The following is a 23,376-nucleotide window of genomic DNA, read 5'->3' as shown; positions in this document are numbered from 1 at the left end:
TCTAGGTATGCGTCCAACCAGTGGTGAGATGTCTCCCTGATTCACATTGACTTCCTTGATGCCACACTGATTTAAATGCTACCTTGAAGTCAAAGGGCAGTCACTCTCACCTTGCTTCTGGAATTCAGCTCCTTTTCTCATATTTGGATCAAGGTTGTAATGAGGTCAGGAGCTGAGTGATTCTGGCAGAACTCAAACTGAGTGTCTGTGAGCAGGTCATTGCTGTTCGTGAGTGACATTTACAATGCTGTCAATGACACCTTCCATCACTTTGCTGATGAGTGACTAGACTGATGATGAGTAGACTGAATTAACTGGAATTCATCGAGTTGGATTTGTCCTGCTAGTTATGGACTGGATGTACCTGGGCAATTTTCCACATTGTTAGTTGATGTCTGTGTTGTAGCTGTGCTGGAACAACTTAGCTAATGCCTGGAATACAACATTTTATTACTATGCCGGGATGCCGTCGGGGCTCATTGCTTTTACTGTATCCAGTGACTTCAGCCGGCAGGTGAAGTGAATCAAGTTGCCAAAGGTCTAAAAGTACTTCATTAAATATTGAGCTACAGCTGGTAGAACATTTACTCGGTGATGAGATTCCCAGCAGACAGAGCTGTTTCAGCCACTGTGCATCTCTAATAATCTGCTCAATCATACATCAATGGCTCCTCAATCGTTGCTGCATTCCCTGCCAAACAAGTTGTAACAGATAAGCACATGTAGAGAAATATTTTAGGGCACTTCAGAGTGGTGCAGTTGTCCTTTTGGTAAAACAAGTAACCATGCACAAAATGTGCTTCATGATAGAAAGTACAATGGTTATAATTTATGGCATCTTTGCAGCAGCCTCCCAGAAAGAAGTTCATAAGTTTAAATCCAACGCCTGGCCTTTCATTTGAACTCTTACTGAGTGAGTTTCATCTGGGAAGCTAACTGGAAAACATAATGGAATAGATTTTCTCAAAGTTATTGTGAGTGGAAGGAATGAATTTGGAATGCCAGGGCCAGCCTGCAGAAAGACGCCTCCTAAACAGAGTGCGGAATGGAGATACTCACTTGCTGTTTTGGTGGAGGAGCTCAAGGGCTCCTTAAGGGGGATGAAAGTGGAAATTTAATAAAAGTAGAATCATAGAGTGCAGAAGAGGCCCTTCGGCCTATCAAGTCTACACCGACAGGTGAGAAACATCTTTTGTAATCTATGCCTTGATTGATAAAGACAGGTATAAAGACAGATTTCTCCCAACCCATTGCGGTGGGTTTGATGGAGGGTGGTTGCAGAGAATCTGGCGATAGCCAAAAAGTCAGAAACCAGCATAAAATTACATTGTAATTCTCCCAATGGCAGGTTATAGGCAAGTCAGTCTTCCTGCTGGCTAGTGGCGCAAACAACATTTGAAGTCCACACATGCAGAAATCCAGAAGTTGCTGCCAGTGATTCTACACTTACCAGGGAATGTGCTGCTGAGGTAACACCAGACTGCAGTCAATGGGAAACCAGTGAATTGACGAGAATTTCTACCCTCGCTGTAAAACACTTGAAAAAGCAAAACTGTGTTGAATGAAATGTAACTGGGTTTTTAATGGTGCACTATGTTCATAATCACTGCTAAATACACACACAGACTCTAAAAAGCTGATTTAATATTTGATGTTTGTGGAAATTCAGGTTTACTCATTATTTTAAAAACATTCTACATGTTGAAAAGGAATGATTTATTTTATCTTAATTTTAGCCTCTCTCTTAATCTCAATTTGTCACTTACTATGTCACAAAGTAATTATGACATTGTAGTGACATCACTGGTTTAGTAATCTAGAGGCCCAGGCTACGCTCTGCCACATGGGTTCAAATCCCACAAAGACTGTTGGTGGAATTTAAATTAATTCAATAAATCAATGTTGACCATTGATTGTTATAAAAAAAACGCATTTACCTTTTAGGGGAGAAAATCTATCACCAAGATCTAATTCAGTCAGACCTACATATGACTCCAACACCACAGCAATGCAGTTGACTTGGAAATGACTTAGTAAGACATTCAGTTCGAGGACAGTGAGGGGTGGCTAACAAATGCTGGCATCCTAAGTATGAATAAAGATAAAGTAAATAAATTTAAATGAGAAGTAAACGGATAGGGTGTTTTTTCTGACATTAACATCTGTAGTGGGCAAGCTTCCAGAAATAATTATTCAGGGTAGAATTAATTAGTAGTCACATAGCAAAATGTGGGTTGATTTTTGAGGAGGTAACAGAAAGGGTCGATGAGGGTGTTGATATGGTGCACATGGACTTTTTTTTACATTTGATGCAGTGCCGCAAAACAGACTTGTGACAAAAGTTAGAGCTCATGGAACAAAAGGGGCAGTAACAATGTGGATACAAAATTGGCTGAATAATATGAAGCAGAAAGTATTGGTCAATGCATATCTTTTCAGGCTGGTGGAAGGTTTGCCGTGGTATTCCCCAGGGATCGGTATTGGGACCCTTACTACTCTTGATAAATATTGATCATCTAGATTTTAGTGTTCAGGGACAGTTTCAAAGTTTGTAGATGACACAAAATTTGGAACTATTGTGAACTGTAGAGAGGATAGTGTAGAACTTCAAACAAGCTGGTGGAGTGGGCAGATAGGTGGCAAATGAAATTCCAATGCAGACAAATGTGAGGTGATGAGATTTGGGAGGAAGAAAACAGAGACAAGAAAAAATAGAGGGTAAAATTCTTAAAATTTTAAAAAGGAAGAGAGGGATTTTGGGTTATAGATGCATAGATCATTGAAGATGGCAGGGCAAATCAAGAGTGGAGTTAAAGCATATAGTATTCTGTGCTTCATTAATAAGGGGATAGGGTACAAGAGCAAAGAGGTTATGCTGAACTTATACAAGACATTAGTTGGACCTCACCTGTGTTGTTTTGTACAATCAGGGCACCACACTCTCTAGGATAGATGTGAACATATTGGAGAGACTGCAGAAGAGGTTTACAGGAAAGGTCCAAGGTGAGAAATTTCAGAAGATTGGAGGGGTTGGGACTATTCTCCTTGGGTGGAAGAAGGCAAAGAGGAGATTTGATAGAGATATACAAAATAATGAGGAGGCTGCACAGGGTAGATAGGGAAAAACTGTTCCCACTCATGGAATGGTCAAGAATAAGAGGGCACAGATTTAAAGTGATTAGTAAAAAAAGCAAATGTGATGTAATAGAAAAACCTTTTCACACTGCAAGTAGTTCAGATCTGGAATGCACTACTTGGAAATGTAATGGAAGCAGGTCCAATTGAGGTTGTCAAGAGGTCCTTAGACGATTGCTTGAACAGAGATATACAGGGGTATGGGGAATGGCACAAAGCTATGATGTACATTTGGAGAGCTGGTGCGCACAACATGTGCCAAATGGCCTCCTTCTGCACTATAACAATTTTGTGATACTATGTGAATACTGCTTGCTTGCATCATTGCTGCTGTACGCCTGGAGACCCCCTTGACGTGGCATCAGATTTGGTAAGGGGGAAGTGCAAAACGGAGACACGGGCAACTTTCTTTGAGGTCAGTGATGAACACTTTAGTTTTGCTGCTGACTGCTTAATTAACAATGCAGATTTGGGCAATGCACATTCTGTCTATAACTGTTTTGCTTTCTCATCCAACAAAGGCCAAGGTTATTTTACAAGAGATACATATTTTAAATTCAATAATGTAATATCCAGCAACAATATACTTGTGTTAATTTTAGATTCAGTGTGAAGCTAGCAAATGTACTCACTGAGTTTCCCCAGTGTTTATATGTGAAAGGCCTAATGTAAATCGTGGTGGCAGTTTGATTATAATAGTTTACTACAAAAGAGTTTTTTTTAAAAAAGGGAAACTCTCTCACCATAAAAAAAAAAGTCCAAGAAAGAGGGCAATGCTGAGACTTGTCTTTAAATCAAACACCAAGCGGTGGCCAAGATTTTTAACCTTCAAAACATAAAATTGTGAGAGCTGAACTGCTGCCAACTCCAAACTAACAAAAATTGTTTCCATGAGAGAGAATAAAGGCTATCCCATTAAAGCTTGCTAGTTGCTATGGGAGTTTGAAATATTCCGAAAACGCTCTTTTTATGTTCTTGACTCTGTTTACTCTGCTGCACAGTGCCAAGGGAGGGATGAGAAATATTGTGATGCGTCGTGGGGTTGCAAGGCTGTGTGTACTTAAAAGACCAGCACAAATGGATCCATTTCCTTTTTCCCTCCACACAAAACAAGAGGGAAGATCAGCTCGGAGCAGGAAATAAAGGGGGGGGGGACGCAGGCGGGGGGGGGAGTGAAACAAGGGATAGGATGCCCCACTCAGTTAGGTCCCAGGGGCAGCATTTGCTGCTGTGATTGGGAAAAATACATAAAGGATGTTTTCTAGAAAACACTCTTTTTGTTAAAAGGTAGCGGAAGATGCCCAAGGTGCTCAAGTCTGTTCACTTTTGCTGCTTCATTCTGCAAAGGTTTGATAGTTAGCTTTTCATAATACATTTTGACAGATGTTTCCTTTTTTCTCCATGGCGTATTTACACAGCAGCTAATGACTGGAAATCAGAGGCCAAATTGTAACCTATATTGGAAAGAAATTAAGGACTAAAGTGGTGCAGATGTTGAATTTAATGAAAGCAATATTTCATCATGCAGGAGTAAACCCCTGGTTGCCCACAGTAAATCAGTAAATTGTGTACATACAGGAAGGAGCATTAAGCCATGTAACAGCCATGTGTTATTTTGCTGTTAACGTGGACCAGTGTGCAACCTGAAGATCTTTTAAGGCATGGATGCCCAACCTGTTCGTGTGAGGTGCCACATTTCAATTTTTTTCTCACACAGGGAGTGGGATTTTACAGCCTCGGTCGGGAAATTTCTGCCCGAGGTCAATGGAGATTTCCGTTGTCAGAACCTTGCCGCGCCAATTCTGTGGCGGATGAGGTGGTAGCGTTCCAGCCAAGGGGTCGATGAGCAAATTTCCAAAATATAAGGCAATTGAAATTTATCTTGCAATTAATCAAAACAACACAACATGTGCATTTTTGTGAACAAGCTTCCAGTGAGAAGGCTAATTTATTAGTCTATTTTCCTGTCAGGTGAGTGACTGGACAGGTGATTGATGTCTCGTAGGGGACCATTTTGGGAACAGCGATCACAATTCTGTAAGTTTTAAGATACTTGTAGAAAAGAGCATAGAACATAGAACATAGAACATAGAACACTACAGCACAAACAGGCCCTTCGGCCCACGAGTTGCGCCGATCACATCAACACTTATCTATAACCCCCAATCCCATAAAACCCCATATACTCATCCAGAAGTCTTTTAAAAGACCCCAGCGAGTTCGCCTCCACCACCACTGACGGCAGCCGATTCCATTCACTCACCACCCTCTGAGTGAAAAACTTACTCCTAACATCACTTCTGTACTTTCCTCCCCGCACCTTAAATCTGTGTCCTCTCGTAGCGACCATTTCAACCCGGGGAAATAGCCTCTGAGAATCCACCCTATCCATTCCTCTCAACATTTTATAAACCTCTATCAGGTCGCCTCTCAACCTACGTCTCTCCAGGGAAAAGAGACCCAGTTCCCTCAACCTAACTTCATAAGGTATGCCTCCCAGTCCAGGCAACATCCTTGTAAATCTCCTCTGTACCCTTTCAATAGCTTCTACATCTTTCCTATAGTGAGGCGACCAGAACTGCGCACAGTACTCCAAATGAGGCCTGACAAGGGTCTTATAAAGTTGCAGCATTACCTCCCGACTCCTAAACTCAATCCCTCAATTTATGAAGGCCAGTACACTATACGCCTTCTTGACCACCTCTTCCACCTGCGAGGCCGATTTAAGAGTCCTGTGGACCCGGACCCCAAGATCCTTCTGCTCCTCAACACTACCAAGACTCCTGCCCTTGATAGTGTACTCGTTCATCCCGTTGGTTCTGCCAAAATGGACGACTACACATTTATCCGCGTTGAAGTCCATCTGCCACTTCTCTGCCCAGTCCTACATCCTATTTATGAACTGCTGCAACTTTTGCCATCCTTCCAGACCATCCACAACACCACCGACCTTAGTGTCATCAGCGAACTTACTTACCCATCCCTCCACTTCCTCATCCAGGTCATTTATGAAAATGACAAACAGCAAGGGTCCTAGAACAGATCCCTGGGGCACTCCACTGGTGACTGACCTCCATTCAGAAAAAGCCCCATCCACAACCACTCTCTGCCTTCTGCAGGCAAGCCAGTTCTGGATCCACAAGGCCAAAGGCCCTTGGATCCCATGCCCTCTCACCTTCTCAAGAAGTCTTGCATGGGGGACCTTATCAAACGCCTTGCTGAAGTCCATGTACACCACGTCCACTGTACTTCCTTCGTCAATGTGTTCATAGAACATAGAACATAGAACATTACAGCGCAGAACAGGCCCTTCGGCCCATGATGTTGCGCCGACCAGTTAAAAAACAATGACCCTCTAACCTAAACCAAACCCTTTCCATCCATAAACCTATCCACAGATCTCTTAAACGCCCCCAAACTAGGCGCATTTACAACTGCAGCAGGCAGGGCATTCCAATCCCTCACCACCCTCTGGGTAAAGAACCTACCCCTGACATCCGTCCTATAACTACCACCCCTTAATTTACAGCTATGCCCCCTCGTGCTAGCTTTCTCCATCCGAGGAAAAAGGCTATCACTGTCCACCCTATCTAAACCTCTAATCATCTTATATGTTTCAATAAGGTCCCCTCTTAGCCGCCTTCTTTCTAATGAAAACAACCTCAAATCCCTCAGTCTCTCCTCGTAGGACCTCCCCTCCATACGGGGCAACATCCTGGTAAACCTTCTCTGCACCCTCTCCAAAGCCTCCACATCCTTCCTATAATGTGGGGACCAGAACTGCACACAATACTCCAAGTGCGGCCGCACCAGAGTTTTGTACAGTTGCAACATGACGCTGCAGCTCCTAAATTCAATCCCCCTACCAATAAACGCCAAGACACCGTATGCCTTCCTAACAACCCTGTCTACTTGATTCCCAACTTTCAGGGATCTATGTACACATACACCTAGATCCCTCTGTTCATCCACACTATTCAGAGTCCTACTGTTAGCCCTATACTCTACACATCCATTATTCCTGCCAAAGTGAATTACCTCACACTTTTCCGCATTAAACTCCATCCTCCACCTCTCGGCCCAGCTCTGCAACTTGACCAAGTCTCTCTGTAAACTATGACACCCTTCCTCACTATCTACCACACCTCCAACTTTGGTGTCATCAGCAAATTTACTAATCCACCCAACTATACCCTCATCCAGATCATTTATAAAAATTACAAACAGCAGTGGCCCCAAAACAGATCCCTGAGGCACACCACTCGTAACTGAACTCCATGTCGAATACTTACCGTCAACCACTACCCTCTGTCTCCTATCCGCCAGCCAATTCCTAATCCAATTTCCTAAATCACCCTCAATTCCATACATCTGCAATTTCTGCAGAAGGCTTCCATGGTGAACCTTTTCAAACGCCTTACTAAAGTCCAAATACACCACGTCAACTGCCTTACCCCCATCCACCTCTTTGGTCACTTTCTCAAAAAACTCAATAAGGTTAGTAAGGCATGACCTACTCTCCACAAAACCATGCTGACTATCTCCAATCATTTCATTACTCTCCAAATAACTATAAATCCTATCCCTAATAATTTTTTCTAAAACCTTACCCACAACAGAAGTAAGACTCACCGGTCTATAATTCCCGGGGAAGTCTCTGTTCCCCTTCTTAAACAATGGAACTACATTCGCTAACCTCCAATCTTCTGGCACTATACTGGTGACCAACGACGACCTGAAGATCAGAGCCAGAGGCTCTGCAATCTCCTCCCTTGCCTCCCAGAAAATCCTAGGGAAGATCCCGTCCGGCCCAGGGGACTTATCTATTTTCAAACCCTCAAGAATAACTAGCACATCCTCCTTGTCAACTGCAATACTGTCCAGTTTACAACCCTGTAACCCAGTGTTCTCCACAGCTACATTTATGTCCCCCTACGTGAACACCGAAGAGAAATATTGGTTCAATGCCTCTCCAACCTCTTCTGGTTCCACACATAAATTCCCACTGCTGTCTCTAACTGGCCCTAATCTTGCCCTAACCAACCTTTTGTTCTTAACATATCTATAGAACGCCTTAGGATTCTCCTTAATCCTATCAGCCAAAGTCTTCTCATGTCCTCTTTTAGCCCTTCTTAACTCTCTCTTTAACTCCCTCCTAGCCAATCTAAAGGATAGAAGTTGTCCCAGAATGGAAGTACGAAACTGGGGAAAGACTAACTATGACAGTATTAAGCAGGAGCTAGGGAATGTAGATGGGAGGTGCGGCTGTTGGAGAATAAATCCACATCCAGGATGTGGGAATCTTTTAAAAGTCAGTTGGTAACTATTCAGGGCAAGTCTGTCCCTGTAAAAATGAGGGATAAAGATACGATTCGGGAACCCAGGATGATAAGAGAGGTTGTGAGCTTAGTGAAAAAGAAGAAGGAGGCATACATAAATTTCAGGAAATTGAAAACGGATAAGGCTTATGAGGAATACAAAGACAGCAGAAAAGAGCTTAAACAGGACATAGGAGGGCACAAAGAGGCCATAAAATGTCATTGGCAGGCAGGATTAAGGAGAATCCCAAGACCTTACATGTGTTTATAAGGAGGAAGAGGGTAGCTAAGAAAGGGTAGGTCCACTCAAGGACAATGGAGGGAATTTGTGTATGAAGCCAGATGAGTTGGGTGAGGTCCTTAACGAGGACTTTGCATCAGTATTCACAAAGGAGAAGGATGTGGTGGATGGTGAGTGTAGAAAGGAGGATGACATGCAAGGATATGTTGAGATAAAAAGGGAGGAGGTATTGGAGGTTTTGACCAGATAAAATTTATCCCAGAATACTGGGAGAGATGAGGGAAGAAATTGTTGAGGCCTTGGCCAATATCTTTGTATCCTCTTTAGCCATGGGTGAGGTACCAGAGGATTGGAGAGTAGCTAATATGATTCCTCTGTTTAAGAAGGGCAGAAGAGACAATCTGGGAAATTACAGGCTTGTGAGCCTTACAGCAGTGATGGGGAAATTATTGGAGAAGATTCTTAGGGACAGGATGTACTCACATCTGGGAGAGAATCGGCTTATTAGCGATAGGCAGCATGGTTTAGTGAAGGAGAGGTCATGTCTCACAAACTTGATTGAGTTCTTTGAGGAAGTGACAAGAAATTTGACTAGGGCAGGGAAGTGGATGTTACATACATGGACTTTAGTAAAATCTTCAATAATGTTCCTCATGGCAGGCTCATACAGAAGGTGAAGTCATATGGGATCTGAGCTGAACTGGTAAGATGGATGCAAAACTAGCTTGGGCGTATAGAAAGCAAAGAGTAGTATCGGAAAGGTACATTTCTAACTGGAGATCTGTGACATGCAGTGTTCCACAAGGATCAGTGCTGGGGCCTCTGTTGTTTGTGATATATATAAATGATTTGGAGTAAAATGTAGGTGGTCTGATTAGTAAATTTGCAGATGATAGAAGAATTGGGGGAGTGAGGAGGATTGTCAGAGGATACAGCAGGATGTAAATAGGCTGGAGTAATGGGCCGAAAGATGGCAGATGGAATTTAACCTGGACAAGTATGAAGTGATATGATTTGGAAGGTTTACGGCAGAAGGAACATATACAGTAAATGGTAGAGCCCTTAGAAATATTAGCATACAGAGGAATCTGGGCATGCAAATCCCCAGTTCCCTGAAGGTGACAACTCAGGTGGACAAGGTGGTCAAGAAGGCATGTGACATGCTGGCCTTCATCAATTAGGGCATTGAGTGTAGGAATTGGAAAATCTTGTTGCAGCTGTGTAAGACTTTGGTTAGGCCACATTTGGAGTACTGTGCACCATTCTTGTTGCCACACTACCGGAATGATGTTGATGCATTGGAAAGAGTGTAGAAGAGATTCACCTGGTTTGAAGGATATAGACTATGAAGATAGTTGAACAAACTTGGATTTTTTACATTGGGACATCAGAGGATGAGGAGGGACCTGATAGAGGTTTACAAGATTATGACAGGTTTGGATAGTGTCAGAGATAGTCTATTTCCCAGAGTCAAAGGGTCAATTATTCAGGGGCATAAGTTAAAAGTGAGAGGGGGAAAGTTTAAAAGAGCTGTAAGACACAAGTTTTTCACACAGAGGGTGGTGAATGCCTGGAACGCATTGCCGGAGGAGTTGGTGGAGGCAGATTCTATAACAATACTCAAGAGGCATCTGGATAGATACATGAATAGGCGGGAAATAGAAGGCTATGAACCACACAGAAGCAAGAAAATTTTAGAGAGGCATCTGTGTTGGCACAGACTTGATGGGCCGAAGGATCTGCTCCTGTGCTGTACTGTTCTTTGTTCTTTGTCACTATATTAAATACAAACTTAGTGAGATATCTGGCTAACACAAGTAGTCAATGTCCGATCACACATTCTGGATAGATATTCAGCCTTGTTTCAGAGAGCTCACTCGCTCGATTCTCACCTGACCGTGAGGCTGTAAAATTTGCCGATGTGCTTGGTAGGATAATGTCACATGATACTACATTCCTTAAACAGCTTTAGCCCTTGATATTAGGTGAATATCCTGTAACCCCTAACCTAAGAGCAGTATGGGGACACCTTCAATACGCAGACTGCAACACTTCAAGGAGTTATCCAACTACCACGTTTGGGATTGAAGCGGGATGGAAAACGTGCCCCTGTCTACATCAATGGGGACAAAGTGGAAATGGTTGAGAGCTTCAAGTTTCTAGGTATCCAGATGACCAACAACCTGTCCTGGCCCCTCCATACTGGCTCTTTAGTTAAGAAAGCCCACCAACACCTCTACTTTCTCAAAAGGCTGAGGAAATTTGGCATGTCTGCTCTTATCAATTTTTACAGATGCACCATAAAAAACATCCTTTCCAGATGTATCACAGCTTGGTACGGATCCTGCTCTGACTAAGATTGCAATAAATTACAAAGGGTTGTGAAAGTAGCCCAGTCCATCAGACAAACCAGCCTCCCATCCATTGACTCTGTCTAAACTTCCTGCTGCCCAGGAAAAGCAGCCAGCAGAATCAAGGACCCCACAAACCCAGGATATACTCTCATCCACTTTCTTCCATGGGAAAAAAGATACAAAAGTCTGAGAATGTGTACCATGAGACTCAAGAACAGCTTCTTCCCTGTTACCATCAGACTTTTGAATGGATCTATCTTATATTAAGCTGATCTTTCCCTTCACCCTATATGCAATAGCAACATTATATTCTGCACCCTTTCCTTTCCTTCTCTCCTTCACACTCTATGAACAGTGTGTTTTGTCTTATAGCACTCAAGAAACAATAATTTTCACTGTAACCCAATACATGTGACAATAGTAAATCAAATAAAATCATCTGCTCTGGCTTTGGGCTGCCTCTACTTCCACCTTCAGTGGCAGGTCCTTTTCCCTTATGGTCTGGACCCCTCGGAATATCCGGCAGTCTTGAAACAGAGATGTGAACCCGACAACAGGATGAGCCCCAATTCCTACCCCCGACATGAAATCCAGCCAAATGTATTCATTAAGAACCCAAATTCTGCCTTCACACACACATTCATATTTTGGATTTCTGCATTAGATTACTTATCTGCCCTTGCTCAAAGTTTTGTGCCATTTGTGCATAAATCGTTTCCAACATGATTAGCTTCCCTTTTATTTTAGTAACAGCCTTCAGGCCGATAGGACAGGGAAATTGATGAATAAATCACTGAGAATGAACTGTATCACAAAGAATTAATTCAAATGTATTTATTTTCCCCAATTAAGTTCCAACAATTGGTAACATTTAAATGTATTGCCTATGTTTGTTATTTCTCTGTAAAAAATATGTATCTGCTATGTTGGCACAGAATAAATATAGAACTGAATTAGGTAGGATGGATGTCCATCCATCTGATCTTTCTCAACACCCTAGCTATAACTGTAACACTCCATTCTGCACCCTCTCGTTTCTTTCTCTATGAACAGTATGCTTTGTCTGTATAGTGTGCAAGGAATAATACTTCCACTATATGTATTTTCATGTGACAATAATAAATCAAATCAAATCAAATCTATTGTGTTATTTCTGCTGATGTTTAATGTGCTGAATAGCAGAATGATTAATGCTGCCTCTGTGTATTTAAATTTAACTTCTAAAAGTGCTTAAATAAATCCACCTTTTAATCTCCATCTCAGCTGTGTACCAGTTTCAATTGGACTGATGGGAACAATCAGGATATATCCAGAGTTTTACACTGACATGGAGTCTTGCTAATTGTGAATGTGGGAGCCTCAAGATAAAGGGGGGGCAGTTTAGAATGGAGTTGAGGAGGAACTTCTTCACTCAAAGGGTGGTGAACCTCTGGAATTTTCTGCCCGTTGAAGTGGTGGAGGCTGCCTCGCTAAATATATTTAAGATGCAGGTTGATAGGTTTTTGATAAGCGAGGGGATTAAGGGCTATGGGGAGAGGGCGGGAATGTGGAACTGAGCCACGACAGATCAGCCATGATCTTATTGAATGGCGGGGCAGGCTCGAAGGGCTAGATGGCCTACTCCTGCTCCTATTTCTTATGTTCTTATGTTAAAGCTAAAAATCTTGCCTATTTCTGACTCATGGTCCAGTTAGAAGAGCCTTACAATTTTGACTCCTTGTTGGCACCATGGTTTTCTCAGTGATACCATTCATGTTAATCTTGAGAGGAAGCATACCTTCTGGGGTGCAGTGGGTTTCTCTCCCCTATCTCAACATTGATGAGCATGAGCAGTGTTGAAAAATGCCTGTTTCAATACAAATGAAAAGATGCAATGTGGCTGTGTCTTAGTAACAACAGAGATCCAGTAACACACATCAGCATTGTAATCTGTAGGCCTCTTGTTTAAACTCACTAACTGGGAGGTGTTATTTAATTTTTGATCTTGTTCTTACGAGTTTTAGCATGGTCCGTGTGAGTCAACAATAGGACTCAGCAGGAATGGATTTCAAAATCAAATAACAGTGGGAAGAAAGTATCTCGAAGACAATCTGTAAGTTAGCAAATGCCATTAGTAACAAATTGGAAGAGGGGTTTTCCAATCCTGGTGTATATTGGAATGACACCATGATATTTGTGTTACTGGATTGACTGAATGGACTAATGCTTCAAATCCTACCGTGTTAGCAGGGAAATTTAAATTCAGTGAATAAGTAACCTGAGATTTAAAAAGCTGGCATCAGACTGCGTTGCTGTAAATTTTTATAGGAACATATCCCCATCAACTCTGGCTGCCCTGCCTCCATTTTACGCTGTCATGCGCATTGATTGACATTAGGCGGGACTTCAGGCCCTCACTCTGAGAAAATCTCTCCTTGGAGATGAGCTGACTATGCCTGATTAGCCAACAGATCTCCAGTCCCTCCAGCTGCAGTGCAGCAGAGTCTGAAAAAGGAACTGCATGAAGCTACCTAAGACTAAGTCCCAGGAACCAGACACCCAGGTAAATGCAAGGAGAAGGTAAGAAACGGAGGGTGAGCAAGGTCTGGAAGTTACGAGGAGGGTTCGCACTAGTTAGGCTGAGGGGAGAGTCAGGTTTGGAGGTCACCAAGCCTTAAGGGGAGGGCAACACCAGCCAAAAGGGGGCTTCTGATGGAGGTAAACACCCTTGCTCCCCTCACGTCCCTCACTTCAGACCCCTAAAACAATATGAGCACGCCACACAGGTCTTGGTTGCGCCAGTAAATAAAATGGATGTTGGATAAAGGGAGAAGGGGTTGAGAGGAATCCAGAAAACTCAATCACTCACAAAGATGTCTTGCAGCAAAACATTATATTTATAATGTGTAGGCCACATTTCATGGGCTGCAACTTGGCCACCATTGTAACACATGACTTTCCTGTTTCGTGAGATGCTTCTGAAGATGTTCCTGCTGCCTAAGCTTGCAGAGAAGCACCTTCGAGCATTCTTCACTACTTGTCACAAGGACTTGAAACTAACAAGCTGGGAGAAAGGGAAGAGTAAAACTGTGGAAAGTATAACGGTTAACAGAAAGCAAAGCAACAGGTTAGCAGCATGTGGGAAGAAAGTTTCAACTACATCGAAAATCAGGAAAAATGTTAAAAGTAAGGAGAACTCAGGAGATGTTATTAATGGAGGTGTTAGGATTCAAAAAAAGGTACAAAAACTAGCATAAGGGCACTTTATCTGAATGCTCGTAGCATTCGAAACAAGGTATATGAGTTGATGGCACAAATCATTGCGAATGATATAATTTGGTAGCCATTATAGAGACATCATTGCAGAAAGGTCACAACTGGGAGTTAAATATCCAGGGGTATCAGACTGTGTGGAGGGACCGACAGGTAGGTAAGGGAGATGGTATAGCTTTGATATTTAAGTATGACATTACGGAGGCCGGACAGTCCGGCTTTTGAGCAATCTGTCCTCCATCTGGTGCCACCTTGAGATAGACTTTAATTTCTCCTCCTTTTTTGGGTCTGACTAAAAAACTTGTAATGTGGAGATGGTGGCAGTCCACTGGGTACAAACGGGGAATCGGGGATCTCATTCTCTAAGTTTCCGATTTACAGCACCTGGTTATGAATCCTCTCCGCACACCCGCCGGATCCATCATTCCCCCTGAGCCGCCATTTCACTCACTCACCGATTGGACATCAGATCACTGTCACGCCATCGTCATTCCTCACAATGCGCATGCTCCACTCCCAGCCCCGCCTCTCATTCACTCCGATTGCTTGGAGGACCAGCCGCTCCCGCTCAGTCCTCCAGTCCCACCCCCTCTCCTCCTATTGGTCCGGAGCTGCTGTCACTCAATTGGGCATTGTGACGGTGTCAGATGGTGGCATGGCCACAGCCTCAGACTGACGTTTTTTGAAATGCCCTGTCATATATATATATACATATATATAATATCCTCCTTTTTGGAAATGGCCACCCTATATGACATCAGGGTGGTACTGAGAGATGATACAGGTTCAATGGAAAAAAAGGTTGAATCCATTTGGGTGGAAATTAGAAATAGTAAGGAGGAACGTGCAGTCTATAGGCCACCAAATAATGACATCACAGTGGGGTGAGAAATAAACAAAGAAATAACTGATGCATGTAAAACTGGTACAGCAATTATCATGAGGGATTTTAATCTACATATCAATTGGTCAAACCAGGTGGGTCAAGGCAGCTTTGAGGAGGAGTTCATACAGAGTATAGAGTCATAGTCATAGAGGTTTACAGCATGGAAATAGGCCCGTCGGCCCAACTTGTCCATGTTGCCATTTTTAAACCCCTAAGCTAATCCCAATTGCCCGCATTTGGGCCATATCCCTCAATATCCATCTTACTCATAGAGTCATAGAGGTCTACAGCATAGAAACAGGCCCTTTGGACTAACTAGTTCATGCTGCCCAGTTTTTAACCACTAAACTAGCCCTAATTGCATGTATTTGGTCCATATCCCTCTACACTAATCTTACCCATGAAACTGCCTAAATGCTTTTTAAAAGACAAAATCGTACCCACCTCTACTAGATCTCTGGTAGCTCATTCCAGACACTCAAATTGCCCCTCTGGACACTTTTGTATCTCTCTATTCTCACCTTAAACCTATGCCCTCCATGTAACTGTCTAAATGTTTTTTAAAAGACAAAATTGTACTCGCCTCTACTACTACTTCCAGCAGCTTGTTCCAGACAGTCATCACCCTGTGTGTGAAAAAATTGCTTCTCTGGACACTTTTGTATCTCTCCTCTCTCACCTTAAACCTATACCGCCTGATTTTAGACTCCCCTATTTTTGGGTTTAGACTCCCCTAACTTTGGGATGCTCAAACCAATATGGGTCAAATGAGATCGCTTCCTTGAACATATGTAATGGAACCTACGAGGGAGCAAGCTATCCTAGATCTGATCCTGTGTAATGAGACACGAATAATTAATGATCTAACAGTTAGGGATCCTCTTGCAAGAAGCGATCACAGTATGGTTGAATTTAAAATACAGATGGAGCGTGAAAACATAAAATCCAATACCAGTGTCTTGTGCTTAAACAAAAAAGACTACAATGGAATGAGGGAAGAGTTGGCTAAGGTAGACTGGGAGCAAAAACTTTATGGTGGGACAATTGAGGAACAGTGGAGGACTTTCAAAGGCATAGTCAGGATGGATAGTCAGAGGCTTTTTGCTGGGGTGGAAGTGGCAATTCCAAGGGAGCACAGCTTCAAAGTTAGAGGGGGAAGGTTTAAAGGAGATGTGTGGGGGAAGTTTTTCACACAGGGTAGTGGGTGCCTGGAACACATTGCCAGAGGAGGTGGTGGATGCAGGCACATTAGCAATATTTAAGAGGCATCTGGCTGGGTACACGAATAGGGAGGGAATCGAGGGATATAGACCGAATAAGGGCAGAAGACTTTTTTTATTTCAATAGGGTATAATGTTCGGCATAGGGTTGGAGGGCCCCAAAGGGCCTGTTCCTGTGTTGTACTTTGTTCTTTACTCTAAGTGTGCCATCGTATTGCTGTGGATCTTCGTCAATATTGCCACTTGAAAAATTGCTGCACCTTCTCATTCTCCTGCCCGTTGTTCATGTCCAAAGTGTTTAAATAGGCTGCAGCATTGAACAAAGCATCATTCACATAAACCAGGTTGAATGATTTCACCATGGCATTCGGAAATAAGAACAAAGCTTGAGAGTTCAGGTTGGTGGTGACCCTGATCTCTCCGGTAGGGGATGGCTGGAGGCCAATTTTCCAGAGCTCTTACAACTCTGTCATGTCTTCACTGTGAAACACAACCTGAAAAGACCCCTTTGCTCCTTCATTCTAAGGTAGGTGTGCCTTAAGGGAGTTGTAGAAAATGGCAGGGGAGGAATACTTCTCTCAGAAAAGGTCGGATAATTTGAATGGCCATGTTTAAGATCATACATTGCCCAAACTGAGATGCCCCTCACCGTACCTCACTTGAATCACTACTGCTTCCTCTATTTGGCTACAGTGGTGGAGAAGACAAACCCATTTCACCAGAGAATTTCCTTCTTTTCCACCCCAGTTACTCCAGACCTCTTTGGCCTGCCATGTTAAAAATATCAGAAGGCTTCCAGGAACTGGCAGTAAAGGGCATGAGTTTTCCCGTGGAGGGAAAGAGACTTGTCATGATCGCCACTTACTCCAATAAGGCCACAGACGCTTAGCTGCTGCAGATCTTGATTTCGGCTAAGGCAGTTGGTGGGAGCTTTTCTTCTGATCTTCAAGTGCCTCCATCCCCTGTTGCTTGTATAGTGACACTGTGGCACTGCCAGAGAATCCTCATTCATACAGGCAGGCTACCTCTTGATGGTGGAAATAATGGGAGCTGATTGATGGAATGGGTGCCAACCCGTGGCTGGTGGCGGCTGTGTGTCTGGAAAGGTGGGCAGAAACCATGCCCAGGAAAATCTCTTCCCTACGAAGGAGACTCTCCTCACAAAATGCACCAGCCAGGCTTTTTGTTCAAATAACACCAAAATAATGACCAGAAACCTAGAGAATTGACATGGTATGAAATAGCCAACAAAAATCCTCTGGAGCATTAATCCTCATTCAAACACAGACTCCTTTTGAATTTGTTTTCCTGTCTGACCTTTCTGCAAGGCCCGTTTTCTGCACTGCATTCCCGTTGAGGATAATAAGACATGCACATGTGCTAATCTGGATATCAATGAGAATTATTTCAACATCATAATTGCTTTCAGTATAAGCCTCATTTGTCAATATTAGGACTCCCCCCAATGGAGTGCAGATGTGCTGCATTATGGGTGGAGGCCAAGTGATCAGATTGTCTGTTCCATTTCTCCACCATGGCTACCAGCAAAGGCAATTGGAAAATAATTCCAGTGCCCTATATATATATTTTTATATATATATGTATAATTTCCCTTTCAACACATTATAGCTACCAGGAAAGAGTTAATGATGTCTTAAATTTATAATACGTTTCCTGTAAAAACCTAATGTTCAAGAATAACCAAGGTTGGGATTTTCGGCTCCTGTTCTAATAAGGTGTGAATGGCGATGGGAGTGGAAAATCCTGCCAGAGGCCCAAATTATGATTCATGCCAATGTGATTGTTCCCATGTCCCCGCCAATGATGTAACGCAATCAAACTCTATTATCATAAATTTGAATCTAATTATCATGCCTCTATGCCTGATAATCCAACCCCCCCCCCCCAATGCTACATTATCCATTCATGTCAGTGTGAGGGTTCAGTCATAACCCGCCACACAGTGTGACATTGTGGGATCCGCCCCTTGATTTGTCTTCTCTAAGTTCCTAATGATATAGCAAAATAAACCATTGGAGCCGATGGCTTCAACACTGCTTTTCCCGCCCACTGCCACACTCTCAAAAGAAGGGGAAAATTCTGTCCTCACTTTTAACTCTCATAAAATCCATAGAATCCCCACAATGCAGAAAGAGGCCATTCAGCCCACTGAACCTGTTTCCACTCTCCAAAAGAGCATCTTATCTAGGACCACCCCCACCCTCATACCCCAATGCATTTACCATGACTAATGCAGCTAATCTACACATCTTTGGATACTAAGGGGCAACTTACCACAACCATTCCACCTGACCTGAACATCTTTGGACTATGAAAGGAAACCAGAACACCCAGTGAAATTCCATGCTGACATAGGGTAAATGTGCAAACTCTGAACAGGCAGTGACCCAAGCTGGGAATCAAACCCTGGCACTGTGAGGCAGCAGTGCTAACCACTGTGTCACTCCCAAACAGTGATTGTGGCACTCTCAAACACAAAGTCCTAAATAAAAGTCATTTATTCAGAGATTATTATGAATCTAAATCTATCTCATGCATGCCATAAATCTTAATTTTGGTCAATAATATTCATGGCAAGGTTGACAGGCTATGGGCTGAATTTTACAGCTCCCTGACCACTGGGATCATCTGGTGGTCAAAGACGATGAACTTTTAGCTAGGCTATCACATCCTGCCACAGCGGGGTCAGAAACTCCCAACAATGAAAAAGTGCTGGACATGAATTAGTTGGCATTTGAAAAGTGAAAAGATTTTGGGTTGCAGCATTCCCAAATTTTAACTGAAGATTTCTATCATTTGTAGTTTTCTCTTTTTCAAAACCTTTTTCGGTTTTGTAAATGTTAGATGACAAGTTTTTTGGTAATTGCTGAGGAAATTCAGAGGCTGATTTTTCTTCTCTCAACTTAATCTCGGGATGGAAAGAGCTAAGTTGCTTCATTAATAACTAACTGCTTTCAGTCTTTATTATTTAAAGCTACTAATATTGTTGGAGATTAACTCAAGCTAAAATCAACCTCCTTCCCTCCCTTTTTCCTCCCTAACAAGGGTATTAATGGTTGAAATTCTTTTTCCTTACAGATGCCAGTGAAAGAACTGATGGAACCAGATAAGAGGGCCAGAACCAAAACAACTGGACGATTTATGACCTTTCTGACATTAGAGGACAGATGAATAACAACAAGTTCAATAAGAAATCAAAATAAATGAGTCATACCTGTAAAAAGCCTTTACTCCCACTCTGGCTGTTTGCTTAAGTCCTTGTAATACATCAAATGAATTACATGTTTAGATCTTAGAAAAGCTAATTAATCAAAGTTCAGCAATCACTTTAATTATTGCAAAAATGTTACTTAGAGATGCTTCCAGACTGCCTATAAGAATGTAGAGTACCCCATACCAAAGTAACTTGCACAGTATTACATATTTATGACATGTAATCCATATTTCACACAAACTTCCTCTCACTTTACTCCACCAACATATCTTATCAACACATCCTTCCTATCTTTTCTCCTTCATGTACTTGTCTAACTTCCCCTTAATTCTGTGTGTGCTATTCAAATAATCTAACCCATGCTGCAAGAAGTTCCACCTTCTAACTGCCGTCTGAGTGAAGAATTTTCTCCTGAATTTCTTATTGGATTTACTAGTGACAACTTGTAAGTCAGTTGTGCTTTGCAGGTTACAGGGGTGTGGCGTTGACACTGCATCAATCCAGATATTTATGTAGCATACCTTAACTGCAAGGTCACCCAAATCAATTTCAGACTCTCTCAAGGATGTATTTTACTCTATGCCAAATTTTCACTGGTTCCAGTGCCCATTGGGCTAGTTTAGATCTTGTCAATGCTTATATTCAATCCATTCTGATGAACAGAGAGCCCCCTCTTTCCCAAACCGTAGAGACAATAGTGTAATTCAATTACAAATTGATATCTGCCTTCTACCAGAATTATGGTAAAACAGCAACACTTGTGATTAACACTTGCAAAAAGATTTCCTGAATTTGTATAATTGGTGTAAGCTATTCTCAAGCTATGCAAGTGACATTTTCTTTCAAATTTCTTATTGCCACTTTAAGATCAATAAAAATATATCAAAAATTCTGATCTTTATTGATTTATGATAGATGAAAAATATTTTCAAGCCTTTCATTGATTATTAGGCTAGTCCTAAATACCAAGGGATTTTTTTAAGTGGGCGAAAAATGCCATAAGGCATTATCGATTGGTAGCTTGAGCAGAACGGCAGTTTGTGGTGCTAACAAAGAACAAAGAACAGCCTGGGAAACAGGCCCTTTGGCCCAACGAGCCCGTGCCGCCATTTTAACATTACGAATCCCCCCTCCACCCATGACTCTTATCTATGCTTATGACATTCCACATTGAGGGAAAACTAATTTAGGGGCAATTTATTACCACCAATCAGCCTAATAGCACATCTTTAGAGTGTGGGAGGAAACCTGAGCACCCGGAGAAAACCCACGCAAGTATGGGGAGAATGCGCAAACTCTCACAGACACTGGCCCAAATCCATGTGTCTGCACAGCAATCAGTGATAGTCACTGAGCTGTCGTGTTGCCCAGCATCTGGTCCAGTTTAAGCACACACAAACGACATGAAGTACTAGGCTATTCTCGAACAACCAAGAGAAGCCCAAGTACGACCCATCGACCCATTGTGTATATGCCCCTCGTTGGACAACAAGGCGGACCGACTTAAAACCTGTAAATTAAAAGAGAAAAACATTAGTATCATCCACATCCTTATACGTTACCAGGGACGTCCCAAGGCTACTGAACCTTATTTAAAACAATCTCCTATATCCCTCCATCTCCAACCCACTCATGTGCCTGTCTAAGTAACTCTTAAACAACTCCAGCGTGCCTGCCTCCACCACCTTGCTTGGCAGAGCATTCCATACCCCCACTACCCTCTGTGTGAAAAACCTCCCTCTAACATTCATGTTATACCTTGCTCCCCTCACCCTAAGCCCGTGGCCCCTCGTACTGTGCATTTCTAACATAGGAAAAAGCTTACCACTGTTTACTCTATCTATACCCTTCATAATCTTATATACCTCTATTAGATCTCCTCTCAGTCACCATCTTTCAAGGGAAAACAGCCCCAGTTTGCTCAATCTTTCCTCATAACCCAGTCCTTCCATACCAGGCAGCATCCTGGTAAACCTCCTCTGCACTCTCTCCAGAGTCTCCACGTCCTTCCGGTAGTAAGGCAACCAGAACTGGATGCAGTACTCCAAATGCGGCCTAACCAACGTTCTATACAACTGCAACATTAGACTCCAGCTCTTATACTCTATACCCCTTCCTTTAAATGCTAACATACCATAAGCTTTCTTCACAACCTTCTCCGCTTGTACTGCCACCTTCAAAGACTTGTGCACTTGCACCCCCAGGTCCTGCTGTGATTCTATACTCCTTATAGGTCTATCCTTTATCATATAACTCCCCCCTACATTATTTTGGCCAAAATGTATCACCTCACATTTATCTGGATTAAACTCCATTTGCCATATATCTGCCCAATATACCAGCCTATATATATCCCGTTGTATTGCCAGACACTGCTCCTCACTGCCCGCCAATCCAGCCATGCTATGCAATGTCTCCTAGAAAAAGCGGATGTAAATCAAGGCAGCACAGTAGCACAGTGGTTAGCACTGCTGCCTTGCAGTGCAAGGAACCTGAGTTCAATTCTGGCCTTGGATGACTGTCTCTGTGGAGTTTGTATGTTTTCCCTGTGTCTGCATGGGTTTTCTCCGGGTGCTCCAGGTTCCTCCCACACTCAAAAGATTTGCAGTTTAGATGGATTGGCCTTGCTAAGTTGTTCCTTAATGTACCAAATGATGTAGACAATTTAGATTGGGTGGTCAAGCAGTGGGAGGGTGGAATGTGTTGGCCTGGGTAAGATGCAAAGTTGGTGCAAACTGGATCGGCCAAATGACCTTCTTCTGCACTGTAGGGATTCTATGATTCCATTCCATGATTCTAAATTAGGATACAATTTTAAACTTATACATTTGTTTCCTACTTCTTGTAGGATAATGTGCAGACTTTTGGATAATGTGCTGGTTATTGGATAATGTGCAGGTTTTTGCTGATTTGGATGCCATTGATCTAAAGCATCAGGTTTAAAATTGTGAACCCTGTAAAATGAATGAATATAACTCATCGATGTTGAGTAATTGTATGTAGGTAGAAATGTGTTTTAAGTGAGCTATTAGGAGTATGTTGATCTTTGTCTAGATATAAAGTTGTATCAGATCTAGTCATGTTTAACCACGCATGAACAGGCTTTTACTTTGGAAACTGAATGTCAGGAGCTAGACTTGAGTTGCTTCAGGGGATATGTCAAGCCGCAAGTGAACTTTCAAAGTTAGAAGACTCAGGGTTCCAGTCCTGTTTAGATTTGCTTCCATAAAGTTGGTAACGGCAGTGCAGAAATTGCAAGCTCCCCCCACCCCTCCGCCACTTGTATTGATAGCCAGAATTCTCTAACGTTCACATCAGCGGATCCCCTGGTCCCACCAGTGGTGTGCTGTACCCCTTGCCATGGCTTTCCCGGTGATGTGGAGTGGCCTGAATGGGAATTCCTATAGACAGTGGTGGGACCAGATGATCCCGCCACCAGTGAGCAGTGCGCCATCTCCACTGCCAAGGAAAATGCTGAGGAGAGGCCAGAGAATCTCAGCCAATATATTAAACAAGCCATTATTTTCACTTGTAAACAATGTCTGATCTCATGTTAATGGAAATAGAAACTGGGTTTCGTTGGACCTAACAAGGTGTCTTTATAGTTCCAAAGAAGGATCATATTGACTCAAAACGTTAATTTTGTTTTTCTGTCCACAAATGCTGCTAGACTATTTCCAGCATTTTCTGTTTTTATTTCTGATCTCCAGCATCCACAATATTTTGTTTTTATCT

At 42.6% G+C, this 23,376-nt stretch overlaps 1 long non-coding RNA gene across 2 annotated transcripts; it reads left to right on the top strand.

Moving 5' to 3' along the window:
• The first annotated feature begins 926 nt into the window (after nucleotides 1–926).
• LOC145349493 (uncharacterized) lies at nucleotides 927–20,530 on the top strand. Of its 2 annotated transcripts, none has more exons than XR_013888082.1 (2): nucleotides 927–1,178; nucleotides 19,506–20,530. It is a non-coding gene; the product is annotated as an uncharacterized LOC145349493 (long non-coding RNA). The 2 variants fall into 2 exon arrangements; XR_013888083.1 differs by lacking the exon at nucleotides 927–1,178 and adding an exon at nucleotides 13,439–13,607.
• Nucleotides 20,531–23,376: the final 2,846 nt, after the last annotated feature.

This window comes from Carcharhinus amblyrhynchos, chromosome 1, assembly GCF_965287045.1.
Source record: "Carcharhinus amblyrhynchos chromosome 1, sCarAmb.v2.hapA, whole genome shotgun sequence".
NCBI lineage: Eukaryota > Metazoa > Chordata > Chondrichthyes > Carcharhiniformes > Carcharhinidae > Carcharhinus > Carcharhinus amblyrhynchos.
Note: the sequence above shows the minus strand (reverse complement) of the source record. Positions and strands in the feature narration are given on the sequence as shown.